Here is a 22,196-nt window from a genome sequence, read left to right as displayed (position 1 = left end):
TGCAGTTTGTGCAAATACTCCTCTCGGGAACCATCGCAATAGACCTTTGGCTTGGGCCACTTAGCCCGAAGGCCTAAGCGCGTGCGCGCTACTCAGACTGTGATTTGCGAAAGAGTCGCCAAGGTGGCATTGTTGTGTACTTCACTTTCATAAAATTTACCAGAGGTCAGTAATGCCACTCGTATAAAAAAAAAAACAACAACTACAAATTGAAAATAAATTTACGTCGCGTATGAAATCGCTTTAAATAATATGATTTTACATTATGTATTTGATCTAATTAAAAGTAACTAAACTTAAGAATTAAATAAAATTCTTATTATTACGATCAGTTTGGTCATTACCATGCACCATTACGGAATGCCAAAGGTTCTTCGTACAAACACGAAAGCAAAGTAAGAAGATACAAAGAAGCTAAAGCTACTGATTCGACAGCAAGCGACCTTTCCAACACAGCCAAATAATAACATCGTTGGAATTGTTGAACAACAATATATTAAAAAAAAAAAAAGAAAGCTGATTGGAACGTACGTTTGATCAACCGAAAACACATTGTTATTGACGGAGGAATGACAGTTCGCGTGGTTTCTTTCTTTCTGCGTGCGTGGCAACCGAATAGGCACAGCTATATTCATCTTTCAAAATGGGGAAAGAAGAAAAAAAAGAAAAGCCCTTGACCACTCAACGCCGCATAAAACGATTTGCCAATCTCTACCATAATTCATAAGAAATTAGGATACATGTCACGCTGTTAACGACAAAAAAGGCGTACATAAAAAAAAAAAAAAACGAAAAAAGCGAACAAACCTCGCGAAGTCGCCGAGTAAATCAACGAAAGGAGGGGATGAACGGCGACACGCGACTCCCATATGCCGCACACTCCTGAATAATGCAGCATCTCAAAACACGTTCGACTTGGCTATACGTACGGACCAAGACAGCGGAAGAGGCTGAATTTATTCGAGAAAGGGGGAGGAATCGGTCGCGTTCGGTAAACATCCTTGCAGGTTCAAGAGAGTCCGCCCTCCTAGGGCCCAAAAGGAGAAATAAAATAAAAACTCACTCTCCGGTCAGGTAACGCAACCCTTAATCCCGTAAGCTGACAGTGCGGTGGAGGCTACGCGTTCGCCGGGCCAATCAGCCGCCCCCCTTTCATCGCCTGAGCCCGCCCTCTGCGCCTCGGGCAGGACGGCAGCGAGATCACGTGACGAAAGGTAAGCGTACAGGAGTGGTCCACCGAGAGTGTATATAGTTTCCCCCAGCGTCGGGAGGCACTTCCTCGAAGGGCACGACCGGGTGACCCGCTGCTGTGATCGGAGCACGGCCTTCGGAGGGGTGGAGGACCGTGAACCCTTTCTTCTTTCCTTGCACAGGTACGAGATGCTCAGCTGTCTTCTCCGCGTTTTAACGAGGCCACCGAATTGAAGCCAAGACTCGTTGCCAAGCGCTTGGCTTCATTCTCGCCCGTGGAGAAGTTCAGCTAGATGGCGCTTCAATGGCAATACAGAGAAGTTCAGCTAGATGGCGCTTCAAACGCCATCTAGCTAGAGTTCCTGTATAGGCTCCCTATAGAGGAACTCTACATCTAGCTAAACAGCTTGATGACGTTTGAAACGACGAAAAGCGTACTGAAGTGAGTGAGGGGTGGGCCGGGGGAGGGCGGGGGGGGTGGGGTGGGGGGGGGGGGGGCGGTACCCCCTCCGCGAGAGTTCCAGAACTGAGGTAGTCTAGCAACGTTGGCACCTACCCAGGACACGCTGCCGAGATAGTGGCGACATGATTGAAACGTCTACGTCATTCTTCCAAACGTCATTGCGATCTTTTTGAGCGCAATTTCGTCATCGGGATTATATAGTATCCAGTAAATCCTCAAAAAGTATGACATTTTCGGAACTTATTCTGGTCTTGCCTTTATTGGTAATGGCTGTTGATACTACAATTGCAACGTGACCACTGAATCAAAGAAAAAAAAGTTAATTAACACGTTTTAGTCAGACGACTTACCACGAAGATTATGGCCCCCTCTAATGCCCACACGGTAAAAACGGCACACGGCAGACGGTAAAAAACGGCACCTGTCCTCCGTGATAGAGCCAAGATGCAGAAAATTAGAGCCGGATTTTTCCGAGCAATTCGGATTTTGCGCGCAGTTATACGCAAGTGCAGTTTTGCCACTCAATTGAATGGAGAAATTACATTACACAAATCATGGGGAAATTACAATTACACAAATTACTTTTGTGTAATGTGGAATTGCCCTAATTTTTCAGAAGCTTCTTTTTTTATTATTTTTGTAATGGAAGTTTAAACAAAAAGACCAATGGAAAAAAAAAAGAGAAAAAGGGGAATTGTTTAGGCTTTTAACCTTGGGCGACCGAATGATGTTCGCTGCTAGCATTCACCACTAAGCCGACAGTGCAGTAGAAGCTACCTGCTCGTCAGTCGGGTCAGTCATACGCCTCTGTTTCGCCACGTAATCACGCACGCACGCCCTTCCCTTCCCCCCTCCCCCCCCCCCCCCCCCTACCTACGCGGAGAGACATGGGGTCAGTTGACGAAAGCAAGACGCTTCATTGGAGGGCCACCGTGTAGCTCCCAACGGAGTCCGACCCCAGCCTCACTGGCTGCGTCGGACTGCAACGTGAGCTGCCTTCGGACCTTACTGGTGTTTCTGTTACTAATGTCAGGCGTCTCTCGTTTAATACTTGCTATATATCGAATAAGTGTACTTAAACAAACTGTAGGAGTACACTTTACTTATTCGATATATAGCAGCAAGTATTAAACAAAAGACGCCTGACATTAGTAACATAGCGGAATTAAGAATAACTATTAGGCCTTATAAGGTACGTCACGAAGAAGTAGGGAGGATACCATTCAGTCGAACTACCTATGGAACTCAAACGCTAAAACATTCCCTTCCTTTTCTACTAAAGCATTTAATTGAAAATAACATTATCACCGAACATTGAACATCTCATTCTTTAAAACTGATGTTTCTATGAATATTTATGTCATACAATTGCATTTTAGAATATCGTGTGTATTTTCTTCTTGACATTGTAGACTATGGCCCACTTCTAAACGTGTATTCTGACTAAGGCTACAGTGATTATTTTTCTTAAGTATTTTACTTTTTTTTTACTCTCGATATTGTACAGACGCAAATAAAAATGAATGATTGATTAGTTACACGGGTACACTAACCTGCGTTTTAGAATTATACACCTAGCTGGAGCATGCATTAACAGCTAGCGCAGTTAAGCCTAACTGCTGTTTTGTTTGCCCGTCGGATCACTCTTACCCGTATTTAAGTCTGCATAATATACGAGTGAGACCTCGGGGACAGGGCAGCGTCCCGACGCGCCGTCGCCTTAACCCCGAGCCACGGTAGACCCCGAGCTTCCGGCACGTCTCTCTAGCCGAGCCAAGGCTCTGCCCTAGCCCGAAGTTTCCGGAAGCGGCAGCGCATCGCCCGGTAAATGGATCGGCGTCACGCGGCGGAAGCGGGGCAAACGGTAAACGAGCTGAGCGGCGAAGCCCCACTGCGGGGCGTGGCGCGCTCCGCCGTCAAGCCCAACGCGGATCGATGCAGGAGCCCGGCTCAGACGGACAGCCAGAACGCGCGGAGGACGGACATTTGGAAATGGGACCACGAACACGGAAGGAGACAGGGAAAAAAAAGAAAAAGAAAAGGAGGGTAACCTTGGCTTTCTTCGTGCCCTAGTGGGTCATTCTGGTCTCGGAAATGGGAGTGGCAGGAGAGTAAGCAAAGAAACACGGCCAAACTTCTATAAAACCATGTCCACCGCCCGACAACGTTAGCGCAAACACGAAATCGGAAGCTATTCTGCATTTTACTCGATAAGCATCATAAGTTGCCGCCGCACTAGTAGTTTTTATGGCAGCCGACCAGTTTAAAGGTAAAAAAAAAAAAAAAACTATCATTTCCTTGTCCACGTTGACGGTGTCGTGCTGTGTATACGTTTACCACTCAGCTGCTATGATGTCATTTAAGAGCTGCGGAATAAATCGATAAACCTAGTATGCTAAAATAGCCTGGGATGTTCCGATAACCAACGGAAAATGAAGTCCTGGGCTGATCCGACAGCGACGTCTTTGTACCAAAAATGTAGAGACAGAATCGATCGTGGATCGAACCCAAATTATAGATCGCCTTCCCGGGCTCGCACTTGCTGGATGCGGACGGTTTGTGTTTCGGTTGTATCTGAAAAAGAATTCCTGCGGTCAACGTTGCACTCTTCACCTGAAGGCATGAGTGCAATATACAACAAAGGTATAAGCGACAAATAGAAGCAAATAAACACGCGAGATATGAACAGCTAATCATGACCTTAAAGGGCCTCTCCAGCCTAAAAGTAGCAATCGTAGGTCTTGAGGCCCAGCGCAAGTTTGCGTACACTCTTAGAAAAAAGGGTACGGATAGTCCTCCCTTACGGGAGGAACGGTCTTGTAACCTATGTTCCTTTAGGAAGGGAGAAACCTTCGTCCCTGAAGCAGGGGAACAAAGTTCCACCGTCGCTTGCATCTCAATATGGCGGCCGCGAATCGAGAAAATCGAGCCCAATAAGGCTTAACGAGGACGCTACGTCTCTTGTACGGGACGAGAGCAGCAGCAAATAAAAGCGTAACACCAGCTTTCCGCAAACTGTGTTTATTTCCGAAGCCAGACTCCCCCCACAGGTACAGACACCTGCGTTTCGAAAGCAGTTACTCAGTCTTCTCGTCGACAGCACTGCGATGTTAAACGGAGACAACCGATACGTAGTTACTTCGCGCACTTTGCGTCTTACCTTTGGTGTTCCTCGAGTCACAATTCCTTCGTCAACCGCACATCACGGAGAAGGGCAAACTCACTCCGCGAAACCAGAAGTCGCTCTCGAAAGAACGAACTCGAAGCCGCTGTTTATCGCGTAGCGCAGTGTTGCCAGATGGAGAAAAAAAAAGTCAGCAGATTCATCCCCAAAAAGTCAGTAGATTTGCACAAAAATCAGTAGATTCCACGAAATATGTGTTTTGCCATGTTTTGCTATCTCCATTAATACACACTTCGGAGAAATAGTATAGAGTAACAAATAACATGGTAATAAACACAAATAAAAATGAAAGAAAAAAACAAGACCAGTTCTCGAGTAACTTTATATGAAGGACAAATTAAAATGGCACCATAAATGTTTTTGTTTTAGTCATTATTGACTATTTCGAGGATTATTCTTTAAAATCGAGACTGAGGCACTTTTGGGATCACAGATGAAGGCGACAGTGCGACGTTCACCTGTCGCTATTATTGAAACGAAACCGAAACGAGACGCTCCGGCAAGTGCGCGCGAACATGTCCAATGGAAGTCCTCTGCATGCTGCCATCTTTCCTTACTGGGCTGTGGAAGGTTTTTGAAGCAACGCTGTTGGTCCGGAGCACTGTTGAGGCTACCCGTCGTCTGCTACGGGCTTATTTCTTTTTCGCCTGACCCAAAGTTTGCGTTCAAACGTGGAGAAACTTCATTCGTTAGCTTTTTAAGCCACCGAGGAATAGAATTTTATCATTTTCTTGCCACAGCCTGCCAAATAAAAGAAAATAACTGAAATTTGGATGTCGATCCCATGCATTCCGCCGAACGAATGAATGAAAATTGCGGCTCTCTCCGCTCAAGTCGGAGCTTTTCTAGTAGATAGTATCGGAGCAGCCGAGAGTTCAGGCGCGTGCGCAAACACCTCTCGCTCTGCGCCGCGGGCTGATTGGCTCACTCGGGAGAGGGACGTTACGGCGAGATCATAGACTAGCCAAACTCTCTCCATATATGGCTCTCGCCCGGATGTCACCGTCGAACCTGCCCTACCTCGTTGAACCTGCCGAACCTGCTCTGAGTGAATAGATAGATGAATATATGGCTACGTCACTCGAATAGGACGGGCTTCTGGGCCATCTAGCCAGTGCTTCGTATTTAATTCTGGGACATTATGAGTTTCCTTTGATGGGCGACACTGGGAACTGAAGGGGCCATATAATAAATTTTTAATATGTTTACTAAAAAAAGTCAGTAGATTTTCTTCTTTTTCAGTGAATCAGTAGACCCGGAACGAAATCAGTAGATCTACTGATAAATCAGTAGACCTGGCAACACTGGCGTAGCGTGATAGAAGGTTAAATCGCTAGCCACCAGATGGCGGGGTCAAGCAGAGTAATTGCAAGTAGCTAGGATAGGTGGCGCTAGGTACCGCCCAATTCATGTTCTAGAAAAAATAATTTGCTTCTCTCAGGCCACTACTTTGCTTGAGGACCCTCTACTATACACACATGACAACCATACACTTATTACAAGCATCAGGTGAACATACATTAAGCACATGCACTGCACACAGAAATATCAATTCAACGGAACACCACACTAACCCGAACACTACACCCGTGCTCTGCGTTTCCGTCTTTTATACTGGTCGTTTTGAACGTGCGGAACTTTTCGGTGACTCCCTAAGCAATAAAAAATATTCCCAGCATGTTGATCTTTTCCCTGCAATGTCATACCTCTCAGAGTATTTTGAATGGCTCAGGGGTTGAATCTCTTATTAAAAAGTAAACGCTCAATCATGCCGTAATTATTTGAAAGCCAATAAATCAAGCCGCTCCAATGCGGTTCGAAGTCATGAGTTTGTTTCCCCACACGGCAAGTCGTGGCTTGTATTTCTACTTGTTTTTCTATTTGTGCTGTTCGCGCGAAGCTGCAATTGCCGTTTGAATTAATCTCTGTAGAGTGGATATTCAGTCAGCTGGAAGTGATGCTTCACGGACTGAGAAATTGCTTTTCGATCAACTTGAATGCAGTCAAAGCCGCGACTTGCGGCAGGTGTTATGTGTACGGAACTACGCCGTGGCGAGCCCGAAAACTTCTAGCGCTCATCCCAGCGCGCCACGGAGGGCAGTTTCTCCAGCAACCGTAGTATAATTAAACAGCAAAATAAAGGGTAGCTTTTTTTTCGATTTTACCTACTATTGTTTTTAATGCCGAAATTCCATACTGTAAATATACGCACTTTACGTCACGCTTTCGTACTGTTCAGTCCTTGCCCCTGAGCGCAATCGCTGTCGGGGACGAGACAATTCCGACAGTCACATTGGCCACTGTACGGTAGGAGTTTCTACTGTTCAGACCAGCGTTCCAACATGACTATCCGCACGTTGATCGATTGCACGTAATCCCTCAAGTGGTATTAAACTTTTTAATGTAAAGCGGAATGTCAACCTGCGACACCCCGCCCCCTCCGATCACAACCCGACCAGCGGCATTAATGCCCAACAGTTTACGATGTCATCTTCTTGTTACACCACTGATACGCGAACACATGGTCACATCGGCGATTATTCCAGTCTTCTGTTCACAACCCAACACTGTCATCACGATGTTGCAGCTATGTTGCTGACACGCACAAACACAAAACCACGTTGAACGCCGGTTGCACTCGGCATCGGAAAACAGAACCGAACTCAGGGGGGAAGGCACCCAGGCAGCCGGCAGCAAAGCCTGCCTGTCTTGGACGCAGTTCCTGCAGTTTCCATAACGTCGAAAACGTCGACACAGTTCCGCGCGCTTTCGCTACTGTAGTCTGTAGTGCTGCAACCTGCAGTGGCTGTAGTTCCGTCGTTCCGTGCCGCGCGAGTCACGCAATCCGGAGACGGCCATCCCCCAGTGTACGTGGCGCTGCTGGCACTGCTCCGAACTTCGCTGTTTCTAGCGGCTTCGTTTGCTCGTTTGATAAAATTAGTGATAAAAACGTCAATGCAACCGAAATGTTCTGGACGTTTAAACTAGAAGATGGAATTACAGGCGGCCTTCGCTGCCGCTGAAGCTCAATCAACTCAACAGCTATTTATTAAGCAACGCGCGCGACCTGCTCGAAAAACGAAACCGAAAGACGATGAGTCGGGAGGGCGAAAGCTTTCTCCCGTCTGCCTGGAGAAGGAGAAAAACATTTCGTTCCTCCCCTTTTCTCGTGTCCGCTTGGGGGCGCGTCGGTAGAAGGGAGGAAGGCGCGCCGTTGCTACTTTTTTCCTCCATTTTTTCTTAGAGTGTACCTTCATTTACGCTGCTAAATTCTCGAAACAAAATACCTAAGATTTCATCTGGAAATGAATTCGAGAAGCTCAAAGTTTTATACCCAGATTTTCGTTTCGTCGCTCGACGATAATCTGTGACGTAAGAAGATACTAGAGCCACTAATCGTGACGTCACGCCTTCTCCGCTCTCCCGCGAGAAACCCGAGATGTATGTCGGACCACAACCTCCTATATAAGCCTACGCTCTAGTATCTTCTTACGTTACCAGAAAAAAAAGAAGAAACAACTAAGTATTTAAAGGTCTGCAAAGTGTACAGCTGCCGGAAAAATAATTAGAAGAGCTCTCGAACTAAAGTGGAGAGGAATATATCGCCTATCATATCATACTCAAACCACTCCCTATAGGAGGCTCTGGCATGACAACCTGGGAGATGCCTCGACGGCCGATGACGAGAACATCGTAACAACACGAACGAGACTTTATCTGGCCATCTTGGCATTCACTACAGGAACCGTGGTTGGGAACCCCTGTTCACAAAATGCGTTGCATTGACGTGAAATCGCGACCCTCGAATTAGAGAAACGACTGAGGTAGAGAAGATCGTGCGACACGATGACGAGTGTATCAGCACCCCTTCACTTCCTTGCGCCAAATAATTATACTATACTTGACGAAGTTGTCACTCTGATGAGCGCAGGCCACTAGAATGGGGAGGTGTGCCGTCCGGCGGCCGTCAGTGTGTCGCGACGTGCAAGCACGCCGGTGAGGGCGCTGCGGGGCAGAGCTAGCGCGGCCATTCGACGGCTAGCAGAGACCTGCGGACGCAGCAAAGATGCTTCATCCGGCGTGAAAGTGGTCATATCCTTCGTTTTTGTTTGTCTGCACGGTTGTAAGAAAGAGTGAGTTCCATCCTATCTCTCACCCCTCTGCAAAAGCGTGTCTTGCTCGAGCGGCACAAGCTTACATTCATATCGCAAATGCAGTTTGGGAGCGGTCAGTTATTGCATAGGCTTGCTTCTTATTACTCTTTTCTTTCCTGTTGTTTGTTATAGGAGGAGGACTCTCTATACCTCACCTTACATACCGTAATAAGAAAGTGGTTTGAGTATGATATGATAGGTGATATATTCGTATCCACTTTAGTTCGAGAGCTCTTTTAATTATTTTGTTCGGCAGCAGTACATTTTCAGACCTTACAATACCTAGTTATATTTATTTTTGTGTCAATACGCAATTTGTGTGTTGCATGGAATACTGAAACCGAGCTTATCTTGACTTCTGCATTCTCATTCAAAGCTATAGAAAAGGAAATGTCTGAATTGATTTCATCTAGTGAGCATGCACCATATAAAAATGCACACCAATACTGACAAGATAAATGGAGCTACTTCAACTGCTGTCTTCACTGAAAAGCAATCTCGATTGGAGAAATATGTTTTTTCTAACCCGTCCTGCCAGGGCACACATTCTCCTTAAACTTGTTTTTCCTTTGCATCAGTTTTTGTTTTTTCCTCCAGAAAAAAAATTTAATTGCGTGAAACTGGATTTTTTTTTTTCCTTGGAATTAGACGATTCCATTTCGCAAACAGAGCGGCGTGGCTCGGCGTCAGAAACAAGGAGTGCTTATCTTTGCATGTGATCTAATCTCCGTCGCACCCCGGCACAAGACAGCGCCGCCCTGTCTTTTAAAACGAAAGCCTTAACTGTCCCATGGAGTGAACCGGCGTTATCAGCTTTTGAAGCAGCGCCAAACGGCACCCAAATTACCCTGTCCCATGGAGCGAAGCTTGTGGTCTGTAGCGGCGAATTTATGGATAAATGCCACACATGTACAAATTACTCAGAAAAGGTAGTCAAGTTAAGTTACTGAATATCGATGCCAAAAGTAATTGAAGTAGAGTAGAAATGACACATTTGTAGTAGTAATTGAGTAAACTACTAACTACTGTAAAAAAAAGTATCAAGTTACTTTAAAGTTACTTTCGAAGTTACCTTTTTATATTCTTGTGGTAGCAAAATGAACAGCAGTTTTGATCCGTGAAAAATCATGAGAACCTAAAATAAATGTAGTCATTTTATGGCTTAGGTTTTTACCAAAATTGTTTATTCGCTCGCAGAAGCACTCGACTTTCAAAGTTCTTGATAGGAGAGTTTTCCCCTTTTCCTCCTAAAGACGTCTCGAGCCAAGCTAAAAAGACGTTCCACCAACGCGGTGGATGGAAAGGCAGCGTTGAATTTCAGTAACAGTCTGTGCAGGGTCGGGTGAGGGAGTGTCGGCATTTTAGTTGTCCATGACGAAACATGTGAGGTTTGCCTTTTATAACAAGCTCCTCCTTTTTTTTCTTTATTCTTCGGCAAGTTGAGATTTGTGTGACTGGCCCCTCTTTATTCCCACGACGTTCAAAGGGTACGCTGAGCGAGTGAGTGCACCTGACCGTCAAGGGTTCAAGTCTCGCGCCACGACGATGAGATCATCCGGACGACTGCGCGTCTCGTTGCAGTGCTAGTGGTACGCTCTTTTTTTTCTTTTTAAATTTAATGCTTTGCCGCTGACGGACATGCTGAGAGAATGATCTGCGGTCACGCCTCAATCACGTTCGAAGCACGCTCGCTTCACACCTATGTATTCTAGGAGCATTCTTGCAGACAGTGTCTGTTCGACCAACGTGACCGTCATACGCCTCAGACGGAGCCTGTTTTCTCTACGATGTAGTAGCAGCGTGGCCATGGCTTCGTTCCAGCTGAAGTCCAGACGCAGCCGATACTACACGCGCGAGCTCCTAGCTTTCAGTGTCCCTCCCGGGCACGTGCGCTCGTGCGGTGGAAGCACCGATCGGGGCCACGTGCTCGCGCTCGTAGCATCGGTTGCTCTGGACTTATGCTCAAACGAAGTTTAGAGCTCTATCGAGCTGGGGATAAAAAGATTTTACCAAGCCACAGCTACACTCTAAAAAAAAGTGGGTGTAGACGTTACACCCCTAGCCACATATACAACACCCCAAAACTTCAGTTAGATGTACAGCGCACTGACGTTGTGCCGACGCAACCAAATTTCACGAGCGGCTTGATAGCCGAGTTGTACAACTCATTAAAATAGTTAATTAAAGTGTAACTGACTGCAAAGAAAGTTATTGTTTTTTTTTTAGACTCAACTGCAAAACCTGTGTGTTTTTTTCCTGTAGACTTTGGTACGTACTTTAGCTGTTAAATATGCTATATCGCACCGTGATCAACCCTCTCGCTAAAGTTGGGGCAGTCAGTGCGACGCCAGCGCGCTGTACGTCGAACTGAAGTTTTGGGGTGTCGTATATGTGACAACGGGTGTAACGCCTACACCCCCTTTTTTTTAGAGTGTACCAGTTTGTGGCTAACATGTTTTAGCCTTTCTCTTTTGTTCCTCCTGTAAAAATGTGTCTAAACAAGCAATAAAGAAAAAAAAAAAAAAAAAAAAAAGATCGGTGGCCGAGTGGTTTAGCGCACACCAGCTCGGAGCACGTGGAGCGAAAGCTCGCGCTGCAGAACCCAGCGATCCTGGCCTCGAGCCCCACCCCTGCCCGTTTCGACCTGGATGAGCATCGTACCGGCGTGCGGTCGTGTATCCCTACTGCGTGATGCACGTTAAAGACCGCAGGCTAGCGGTTGTACCGCACTGGCTAAATTTCTCATCTACAGCTGGGAGACTCGTCGCCCCTGTGAGGAAGACCAAGTTCTAGGCTGTATAAACATACACACAACCCAATTTTTTAGCTCCATCGAGCGAAAAAAAAAAAAAAAATTTCGCCCGGTGGCGGTCGCTCCGCACGTGACGTCGGAACAGTGGCTGTTGGGCCGCGCACAAAGCGAACGTGTCGCCGGATCAACTTCGCCGGTTATTCGAGCATATTCGCTCCATAACAGCCTTTACAGTGTACCCTAAATTCGTTTTCTACAGAAACCAAAAAAAAAAGAAAAGAAGAAAACACACCGAAAACGTTCAGCAGCGCATACTTCAATGCACCGGGCTACAAATCTTGGCCGGCAGTATTCCTGAAATCAAAAATTAATAAATCGCATACTTTCAAAAACAATTTTTTTTTTCATGTCTCTTTTATTTTTTTTTTTGGGGGGGGGGGGGGGGAGAGGTGTTTTTTTTTAATTAAAATTATTACAAGAGGACGGAAAGGAAACTGTGCGAAAGGGTATCAGTTACACGCGTGCATTTATGACACGTACTTGTACGGCTCGCCTAGCGCTACAGATGTTGGAGGCCGATCGCTCCATTCGCTGCGTGCACGTACCCTTCACGCCATAGCGTATCGCAGCCTCGCAGACTTCCTGGACACTGTGAGCACTTGACGTTCCGCAGGATGCGACGCGTCTCAAACACGCGGCGTTCTCGGGAACTCGGGGTTCTAACGGGTTCCTAAAAACTTGATCGTCACAACTGATATTGAGAGGAGGCAGAACAACGAGAAAAGGGGAAAAGAACCGGAATCAGGTGCAAAGAGGCTCTTTTGACAGCTGGCTGCAAAGGGTTTGTTAAAAAAAACAAGCATCTGTGACTAGCACCGCGCCAAGAGATGTATATAGTCCGATAATATATTATAGGACTGGAAACTGAAACCGACCTATTTAACCAATCATGTCCGACTGAAACCATTCTGCAAAATTCTTTCTTTTTTTTTTCTCATGAGTCGCCAGGCGGGATACCTTTCATTGGCGAGCAGGAAGCCGGCGACGGCCACAACAATGCAATGCAATACAAAACAACACAAGCCAAAGGCCGCCATTCATAATAAGGATTGCTCCATACCATACAGCCCGAGCGAAAACGTTGAGACCTTGTCTAGAACGTAGAACCACAGCAGCATTGAACACAACTGATATGTGACGCGTTCCAGCTAGGCATTATTTGATTATAAGTATGACTGCTGCTACCGGTCGTGGCACCACGAGACACACTTGCGGAGCTCAGGCAGATCACGGGTGTAACGAAAATAGGTAAAAAGATGAAAAAAAACTCTCATAATAACTAAAAATATAAGCCGGTATTTTGGGATTTCTCGGAGGTTCGTTGCAGTGCAAGACTCCCGCAGAGCACAGCACAAGTCGGCATCACGTTAAAAAGGAGCTGAACAACGAACATCGCCGTCGTAAGCTGTCAAAATAACCAATCTCAAAAAAAAAAAAAAAAAAAAAAAAGAAAAGAAACGCACCGGATGAAGCTACGTCGCGAAACACAGTTCGAAGACCTTCGCGAGGACTTAGCGGCTGTTTCCCCGTTACCCTGTTACATGTACCAAGGTGTTTTCCTCGCTATCACACTTTTCCAGGGAAACGGCAATAGAATTGTTTGACGAGGGAAAAAAGAAAATAGAAACGTGCGCGTACAATATTCTTACCCGGAAATGTTTTCGTGGAGGCGAAGTAGACAAACTCGGCGAAACGTTCGATTTCGCAGAGTTTTCCGTCCCCGGTCGATCGGTTTTGAACGTAAGAATCATGCGAAAGAAAAAAAAAAGAACGAAAGAAGGGGCCAAAGACGCACGCGAGCCGGTGATAATCGAACATCGATATACGAAGAAACGATAAAATAGGAAAAAAAAGCCCCCAAGAAAGAAAAAGCGGCTCTACAACGAGCTGTACCTGTGTTCGGTTGAAAAGAGCTTAGCCTCGGAGAGCCAACAAATAGAGGAACGTTCGTGTAGACCTCGACGCGCGATACCGACGAAAGCGGGGTAATAATGCCATAGGCATCAGAATGACTCGATAATTCCGTGGCCTTCCCCCCTTTTCTTTTCTTTTTTTTTTTTTTTTTGTGTGTGTGTGTGTGTGTGTGTTTTGTGTATGTTTTTGCACCGCGGTTTGAGATCGCTGGGGAGTTATAAGAGCGGCGCTGTTCGTACGGGGAAACGCTAGCTTCGAAAGAAATGTCTTCACTTATTCATCTCGGAAAAGCCATGAGAAAAGGAAGTAAAGAAATGGGGTAATGGTTGAGGTTCGAAACAAAACGTAATTAGCATTCGTGATGTAGAATCAGCTCCTTGGTATGTTCTTCTTTTTTTTTTTTTTTTTTTTTTTTCACTTCCTATACTTTTTATTTAGTATGGATGAAATTGTTGAATTCATTCGACTTCTTTGGAACCTTCAACGGCTGCATTTCTTTTCTTCACCGGACGCGAAAGAACAAGTCCCGAGACAATAATGATCTAACAATAAAGGCATTCATGTATTGATTGTTTCCTGGGTCGGTCGAAACTGATTCAACAATCATCGACGAGATGTTCACTCAAACGTTTTCGAGCGTTTTTTTTTTTTGTTTTTTTTTTTTTTTTGTAACGTAAGATATTTGGAGAGTTTTGAATTTTTCAGTTCATTTTTAGAAACATTTAGACAATGTTTTTCTAAACTTTCGAAGATATTTCAAGCTTTTGCTCGAAACGACTTCAACTACCGAAAAAAGTAGACTTCTTCAGCGCAAATTCTGAATTTAGCAGGCTCACATCGTCGTCATAATAGTTGAACTACAACAAAAAAAAAAAGAAAAAAGAAACAAAAAAAGCATGGACAAAATATATTGTAGACGTGCACAGGACACGGTGGAACATTCACCTGGTTTAATTAATCAGATGAAAGCATATCCCCAATTTCAGAGCTTTATATCTATTTTTTACTCCTCACATCTTGGAAAACTTGAAAACATAGAAAAGAAGAAGGCTATTCGATGTAAAAAAAAACACACACAGGAAGGAAACACAGACTTGCATTGCAGTCGTTCGTCAGTCAAAGTCTCCACATGCCGTCAGTGCCGCTTGTCATGCTAAACCGGCATCCCTCTTTGCTCCACCAAACTAAATTATTTGTTCCCCGGGAAGCAATCATTAGAGTCAACGGAGAGCGCTCAACCAATTGCCATGTGAAAGAAGCGTTTTCAGAAAAAAAAAAAAAAAATTCATGAGCCATTCTATTTTGTGAAGGTCGATGACCAGCCAAGGCTGTTCAAGCACACGACACAGAACCGCCCGGAGAAGCGGGAGGAAACTAGACACGCGCGACGGGACCGCCACCCGGGGGAAAGTAGACTCGCGCGACGGGGTTCCCACCCCGGGAGAGCCGAGGGAAAGGAAACTAGGCACGCAAGAACTTGGAACGACGACAAAGAGAGGGTGGTGCGAGCGTAGACATGGCCGACGCCAGTCGCACAGCGGCAAATCTTTGAGAATCCTTTATTATCTACCTCAGAGTCTACTGATCTTGGAAATGGTGCCTATTGATAACTAATCCACTGAAAATGCATATCCAAAAGATGAGACATACAAGCTTTTGCACAGAATGAAGCGATTTTGCATCAAATCCGGGACCGGAGTTTTCGTTGACGCACATGAAAATACACGAGCCATAAACCGCTTCGCTGTAAAATTAAGAGTGCGATCTGGTACTGAGTTGACGATAATAATGAGCAGTGCCGCTTGGTTTCATATGTCCAAGCGCAGTCGAAGGCGCAAACGTGTGGAACCACGAACACATATACTAAAATCGCAAGTCGCTAGGCTGCACATGACTGGCTGAGCGACAATAGAACACGTGCATGACCTTGCCCTTTCGACACTGCTTCATTGGACCCATTGGCTCGTAGCATCGGCTCTTGAGGTTAGAACGTTTTTCGGTCGCGTCCATTTGTTGGGCTTTCCATTTCTAAATCGCAGGGATCATGTCTCCAAGAGCTCTGCTGGAAATTCGGCTCAAAGACATTTTTCTTAATCAATTTCGAACAGTCTTTTTACGCCATTTTGCGAGCATGCAAGATTCCTAATAGGAAATTCCTGCGAAACAATATTTTCTTCTTTTGTAGATATTTTTTCCAGAAAAGCTTTTGGTGAAGCAGCTGCTCGTTCTCGCAGCATCAGAAGTCACAGACCACAGGAAAAGGCACCAAGCTTGAGTCAGGCGACATCCGCGTCGTCATCTCATTTCCCGTTACGATCGAGGATCAATCGCGCCAAGTTCCGCAACAACAAGAAATAGTTTCTTCAATCGACCGATTAAAAGAAATATACCCTGGTCTTCCGGAAACAGAATTCTAAAGAAAAAAAAAAAAGGACAAAAATTCTTCGGTGACATAAGAAGTTTTCGCCAGGGAGTGCTTATGGGAGCATTTTAGTTGAGTCCCCGCTCTAAAACACAGAACGTTTGACGCAATCATGTTGATATTCCTCGGGATGATTAACATACGAAAGCAAGATGCGTAGACATTGCTAAAAAAGTGAACAAATATAAAATAAAATAAGGACACTACGACAGGTCGATGTGCCTTTAAGATTGACTATACTAGATAAGCGCTTGGACAAGCAATTTTTCCTCTGCCACAGGAACGCTGACCTCGAGTCCTCAACGTGAATCGATTACACGACAGCTCAGCAGCACGTGGTTCGTTGAGATGGAAACGGGGCCGAAGCTAATCATTACTGAACCTCAATTGGAACCTGTTACTTTTAGCGATGCAAAACTATCGAAAAATTGATTATCGATACCATCGATAGTTGGCTATCGGTAGCCGATATCAATAGTGCTGTAGATAGTGCAATCGATAGAAATATCGATAGTTGGCTTTTGGTCGACCCTCGATACTATCAAAAGTCAGCTTTCAGAAAACTATCCGAGCGTTAGGAAAATTAAAGCACTACCCAAGAAGGGAATGACGGCGGATATGTACGGGCAGATAACGCGTAGTTTTGAGAAAAACATGAAATTGAAAGGAAACAGAAGACAGAGTTGCATTCTCGTACGATTCACTAAGAGGTAAAACAGAAGTAATGGCGGTTTCCTTGTTTTTCTGCGCACATATCTGGTATATTCGTGGGGTTCAGATGTCAGGCTTCATACTTTAGTATGGACGCATATGTAAAACTATTCAAAATATTCGGGGCTGTTTTGTTTTGTTTTTTATCTAGCTCGGGAAAACATTTGCTGAAGACCTTTAGCATTAGGGTTTTCACAAGTTCGTTTCAGGCTTGTATTTCGTTTATAATTCAATAGGCACATATTCCGTTTCCTAGCCTTGACCACTGACAGGTGAAAATGAGCACTGCTGGAGATCATAATATTTCGTTTTTATCCTGATGACCATTTCTAGTGAATTCCAGAAAAATGGGAAGTTACAAGTAGCTGTTGACGAAAGCACTTCGCTTTGCATGCCGTCCTATCTTGCGACTTTTTGTTCGATTCCATTTTGGCAGAATTTAATAACGGTGGGTGGGAAAATATTCACCTGTTGGTATACAAAAGCAACTTCAAAATACAGAAGCCATCACATAATCTATCAATAAATATATTTGAATAAATAAATGTAGCAAAGATTTTGTTGTGCAGACTTCAAATCGAACATTACCAGATAAATAGCTTATACCAAGAAAACATAGTTACTGATGCTTTTTGTTTTTACCATATTTCAAATACAATGTGTTTGGGAACATTACGTTAACTGGATCCAAAATAAACGATAAAAATGAAAATTTCTTGCGATCCAAGTAACGATTTTGTTGGCAATGAGGCATTATTCCAGTGAAACAGGCTTGGGAATTCGGAAGACATCATTGTTTCCTTTCTTTCTCGCAACCTGTTTGTTTCGAAAAAAAACGCCACACAAATACCTGTTCATCCGGGTAAACTCATATCCCGATATTTGCGCATTCCATCTCCATCGCTAGCATTATATTCAAGCAGGCTTCCGCACTTATGCAACATATATACAGTTTACTTATCAAAAACAACAAAAAAAAAAAATCCTTTTTTTTTTTTTTTGGCTGATTGAGCTTTTAAAATTTAAGGGCACACCCCGGAAAGCAATCTAAAACATAAAAAGAAAAAATTCGAAAACCTATCACGTTGGTACCTTTTATTCATAGTTTTTCTATTGTATGAAATACAATTATTACGTTGGTATCTTTTATTCACAGTTTTTCAATTCTATACAATACAATTTTAATAGCTTATTGTCAATAGTTTTTAAGGAGGATTTTTACCGTTTAGTGATTGTTTTCCGATAGGTTTTAGAATGCTCCTCGATGATTATGCGGAAGTCCCTGATTGCAATTGCGTTTTTCCCCGAGCTCCACGGCACCTCCTGGACGTTCTTCGTCACTTAATAAAACCCAATCGATAGCGTTAGGATAATTAGCTATCGATAGCTTCTCAATACACGACTATAAATAATTTCCCGATAGTCGACTATTGATACTATGCTATCGAGTTTCACAATAGTCCATTATCGATAGTTTTACGATAGTCGACTATCAATTACACTATCGATCTTTTTTTTTCACTATCGATAGTTAAATTTGGCTTCCACTGTCGATAATATCGGTAGTACTATCGATAGTTTTGCATCACTAGTTACTTTACCACCTCAATAAGAGTGTACTGCGTTTGTCGTTATTTTATTTAAAATGATCGGTGACTGGCATGCTAATCGCAATGGACTTGGGCCAAAAAAAAAAACTTGATTTTACAAAAATAGAGAGAAACTTTCCAGGAGGAGAAAAAAAGTGAAAGCCGTTTACAACTTCCTGTAACGCCGAATTGGAGCGCAGCTCTTGAGGAGGAGGAGTGGAGGGTATATTCCTCCTCCTCCCTCGTGATCATGCCTGCTAGTCCTTCTCCCCTCCTGCTCCCCCTCCCTCTCTTCCGAGTACTTGTGTAGCTTGTTTCCTGAAAATAAGTCACATGACTTCAGCGGGGGGTCACGTGACCCCCCGGACCATACTAGACAATGAGGAAGGAGGAGGAGGGGGAGGAGGAGGAGGGCAGAGGTCCGGGGGGTCACGTGACCTCGAGGGGACGGGATCACATGACCTTGGGCGGGCCGTCACGTGACTTCGGCGGGGGGAGGGGAGTCACCCCCCGGGGTCACGTGACCTTGGCGGGGGAGGAGGGGGGGGGGAGGAGGAGCGGAGGGGGAGGAGAAGGAGGGGGAGGGGCGACGCCGACGCCGCACAGGCTGGAAACGGGTCATGTGACCCCCTCCCCCCGAGGTCACGTGACCCGCCCGGACCATACTACACAATGAGGGGAGGAGGAGGAGAAGGAGGGGGAGGAGGAGGAGGAGGAGGGGAGGAGGAGGAGAGGGAGGGGCGCGGTTACGCCAACGGCGACGCCGACGCCGCTCAGGCTGGAAACGGGCCCCTAAAGGGGTATTCACACGAGGGAGAAATCCCGGGGATTTCTCCCCGGCACGTGCATCCCACGACGAAAACGTCAGGCCTTGCGATGTGCAAAAGCCTCGCGTTTTCATCTCGTGATTCGCGCGTGCCGGGGAGAAATCCCCGGGATTTCTCCCTCGTGTGAATACCCCTTAAGAGCTGCGCTCTAAAAATATTGGCGCAATATTTACGTGACGATATATATTTTGAGTTAGGAGCAATTCCGCGACATAGGTTTCTATTTAGAGACTTCGACCCCGAAATGGAAGCAAGCATCGCCTCGTAACGAAACCATCACACACAGGGATGATGGTTTCGTTACGTGCTAGCACTACATAGCACGTTCTGTCGAAGCGCTGAATGAATATCCTTCCATGCTCGCTGGATATGAAAGCTTCCCATAAAGCGTCACTCGTCGCAGTTCACTGAAAAGTAACGGAGACGCTACTCATTGCCAAGGAAAGTAACACGTGCTAGTCCCCACAATTTGGTTGCAACAGAGTGCGTTGTCTAGCTGTGTGCAGCCTTTCGACGAGCAGAACAGACAGGCACGCTGGCGCAAAATATTGAGGAGGCCCTCCAACTGCGTTCGACTATTAGTGAAGGCCTCGCACTATTTGCGCGATGAAATGTACGAGCAATCTATGAGAAATCGTCGTTTGGAACATTCTGAATCGTTTTGCAAGCTCACGTGAAAGAATGAAAAGCAAACAAAAAAAGACAGGAAATGAGCACGAATGGCAAGTGCTCCAGGGCTGCCCTGGCGCCGGTGTGTGTTCCGGTCATAAGGCTGTCACAAGTCACAAGACTCCCAAGGGCTAAGGCACTTGTTGTCACAAGTCGCAACACGGTTGCACAGCGCATTCGGCTGCAACCAGATGCAAGTGTGCGAACCAGCCTTTGCGTGCTAGTCACGAGTGTGAGACGCAAGACGTGTCGACGGCATTAAATACACGATGGTGACAGAAAGGAGAGCATGAATCGCTAAGGTATAAAAAGGCGCATTGAAAGGGGGAGGCCGGTAAATCTACACAAATGAAAGCGGAATGCCATACCGAGGTGCCTAAGCTAACTTCTTAGGATCACTTTTTTTTTTTTTTTAATGATAATGGATGAGGATGAGGCACAAAGCCTTTCGCTACGGGGTCGGTGACAGGCGAACGCGTGACGCGAGTTCGCGCTTTTGTTATTGGTAACGTTTATTACGGACGGCTTCGTGTTACTGCACGTTACCAAAATTTAAATGCGGCTGGTGAGATTTTTTTTCTCCCCTACTTCTAACAGCAGGAAGCGGAGAATGGGTCCGTATACCCCAGCTATAAACCTCCCGTTTATCATTCGATGTTTACTAGCAACCTTCATCGCAACCCCCTAAAAAGAAAAAAAAAAGAAGAACGGCGTCACATTCCTGCGCGTCAAAAGTAACGGGCGTTTGGGGCAAGCACCATGCACATAGCCGCGATATGAGGAGCCTTATCTAGGCTCCCCTCGCGCCTGCCAGTTTTCATCTTTCCTTTTAATCGTACTTTCCTTTTTTTTCTTCTTCTTTTTCTGTGGCGGGAGAATCGAGTCAAGAAGCCAAAAAGGACGCATGTGGCCGCCCGGGTTGGGGGAGCCTGCTTCCCCGAGAGGCTCTGCAAGGAGGCGTAGTGCGCAGGCGCGAGCGGGCCTCCAACAAATCAGATCTTTGAAGCAGCAGCGGCTGCGGCTTCGGGCCCCGCATTGCCGCGACGCGACGAAGCGCAGAGCGATTTACGAGTGCGCAGTTCTACCGCAGCCGTGACCCCGCCCCTTTTTTTATTATTTTTTAGGGTCAGACGCAGAAAACGGCACACACCGTCGAAGGCGGCTCCCGCCCATGGCGGCAGGAGCCGAAGAAGGCGACCATAGGCATGTTATCATGTTATCCTAGCCAGTGAGTGCCACAGGGACTGTGGAATCAGTCGGTAAGAACAACGCCGAAAGTCGCGTCACAAAGCAACAAGCACGATCAGAATAGGCAGTGCCCCTCATTTCTTCATTGCTCAGTGACCGTAGCTGGGGTGATACCACGACTAAATCATCGAACCTTCGACGTTTTTTTTTTTTTCTTTTTTTGCCGAAAATTCGGTTCAGTTTGACTTTCGAAGAGTCACAGCCTCCTTCCTCTACACTGAAAAAGCCTGGTAGATAGTCGCGTGACGACGCGGCCACCGAAAGTGAAAAGGTACAGCGGCAAACGAGAGTCATGTAACGGGCTCCCCGCTGCGGCGAGACGCCGAAAGACACTATACTTCTGTTGGCGAGGGTATACATGGAACGCTACCCCTTCCCCGTTCCTCCGTTTCTGCTTCGTCTGTGCTCAAAACTGTGCGGCAAACTGCTGATTGATTACAGATATTGATACACGGGAACAGCGTCAAAAGGTCAGTATCCCCTGCTTGGAGTTTTCGGCGGTCCATGCGCCGTACGGCGCACAACTGCCCAGACAACGCAGATGGTCCTGAGGACGTCCTCAGCTGGTTGAGACGTCTTCGCCCCGACGAAAAAGTCTTGAAGACGACGAAGACGAAGACGTTGGAACCTAGGACAGAGGCCTCTGAAACAACTACGTAAGTAGAAGTCGAAACAAAACAGTCGGTTCTTCCCTATGGGTTCTTCCGCTGAGCAGATGGACAATGCGACGACGAGGCTGAGCAAGCTGACAGCGTAGCCTCCGCCATGGGCCTCGGCGGCCGCAATCGCCATAGCCTCGACATCAGCAGCCAGTCGCATCGGTTTCTCCCGAGCGAACAGTGCGTTTCGGGTCCTCGCCGCTCAAAAGCTGTGCGCCCACTACCAGATCCCCCGAGAAATATTCTGTGCTACCAGATCCTCACGCTCTGCGTCTACGACCGGGCGCTCTGTGGCTCCGTCGTCGAACTGCCAGGCTTTGTAAATATATAAGAGGCTACGGAAGAGTACGTGT

This window comes from Ixodes scapularis, unplaced genomic scaffold (genome assembly GCF_016920785.2).
Source record: "Ixodes scapularis isolate PalLabHiFi unplaced genomic scaffold, ASM1692078v2 PGA_scaffold43__4_contigs__length_2004386, whole genome shotgun sequence".
Classification (NCBI taxonomy): domain Eukaryota; kingdom Metazoa; phylum Arthropoda; class Arachnida; order Ixodida; family Ixodidae; genus Ixodes; species Ixodes scapularis.
Note: the sequence above shows the minus strand (reverse complement) of the source record.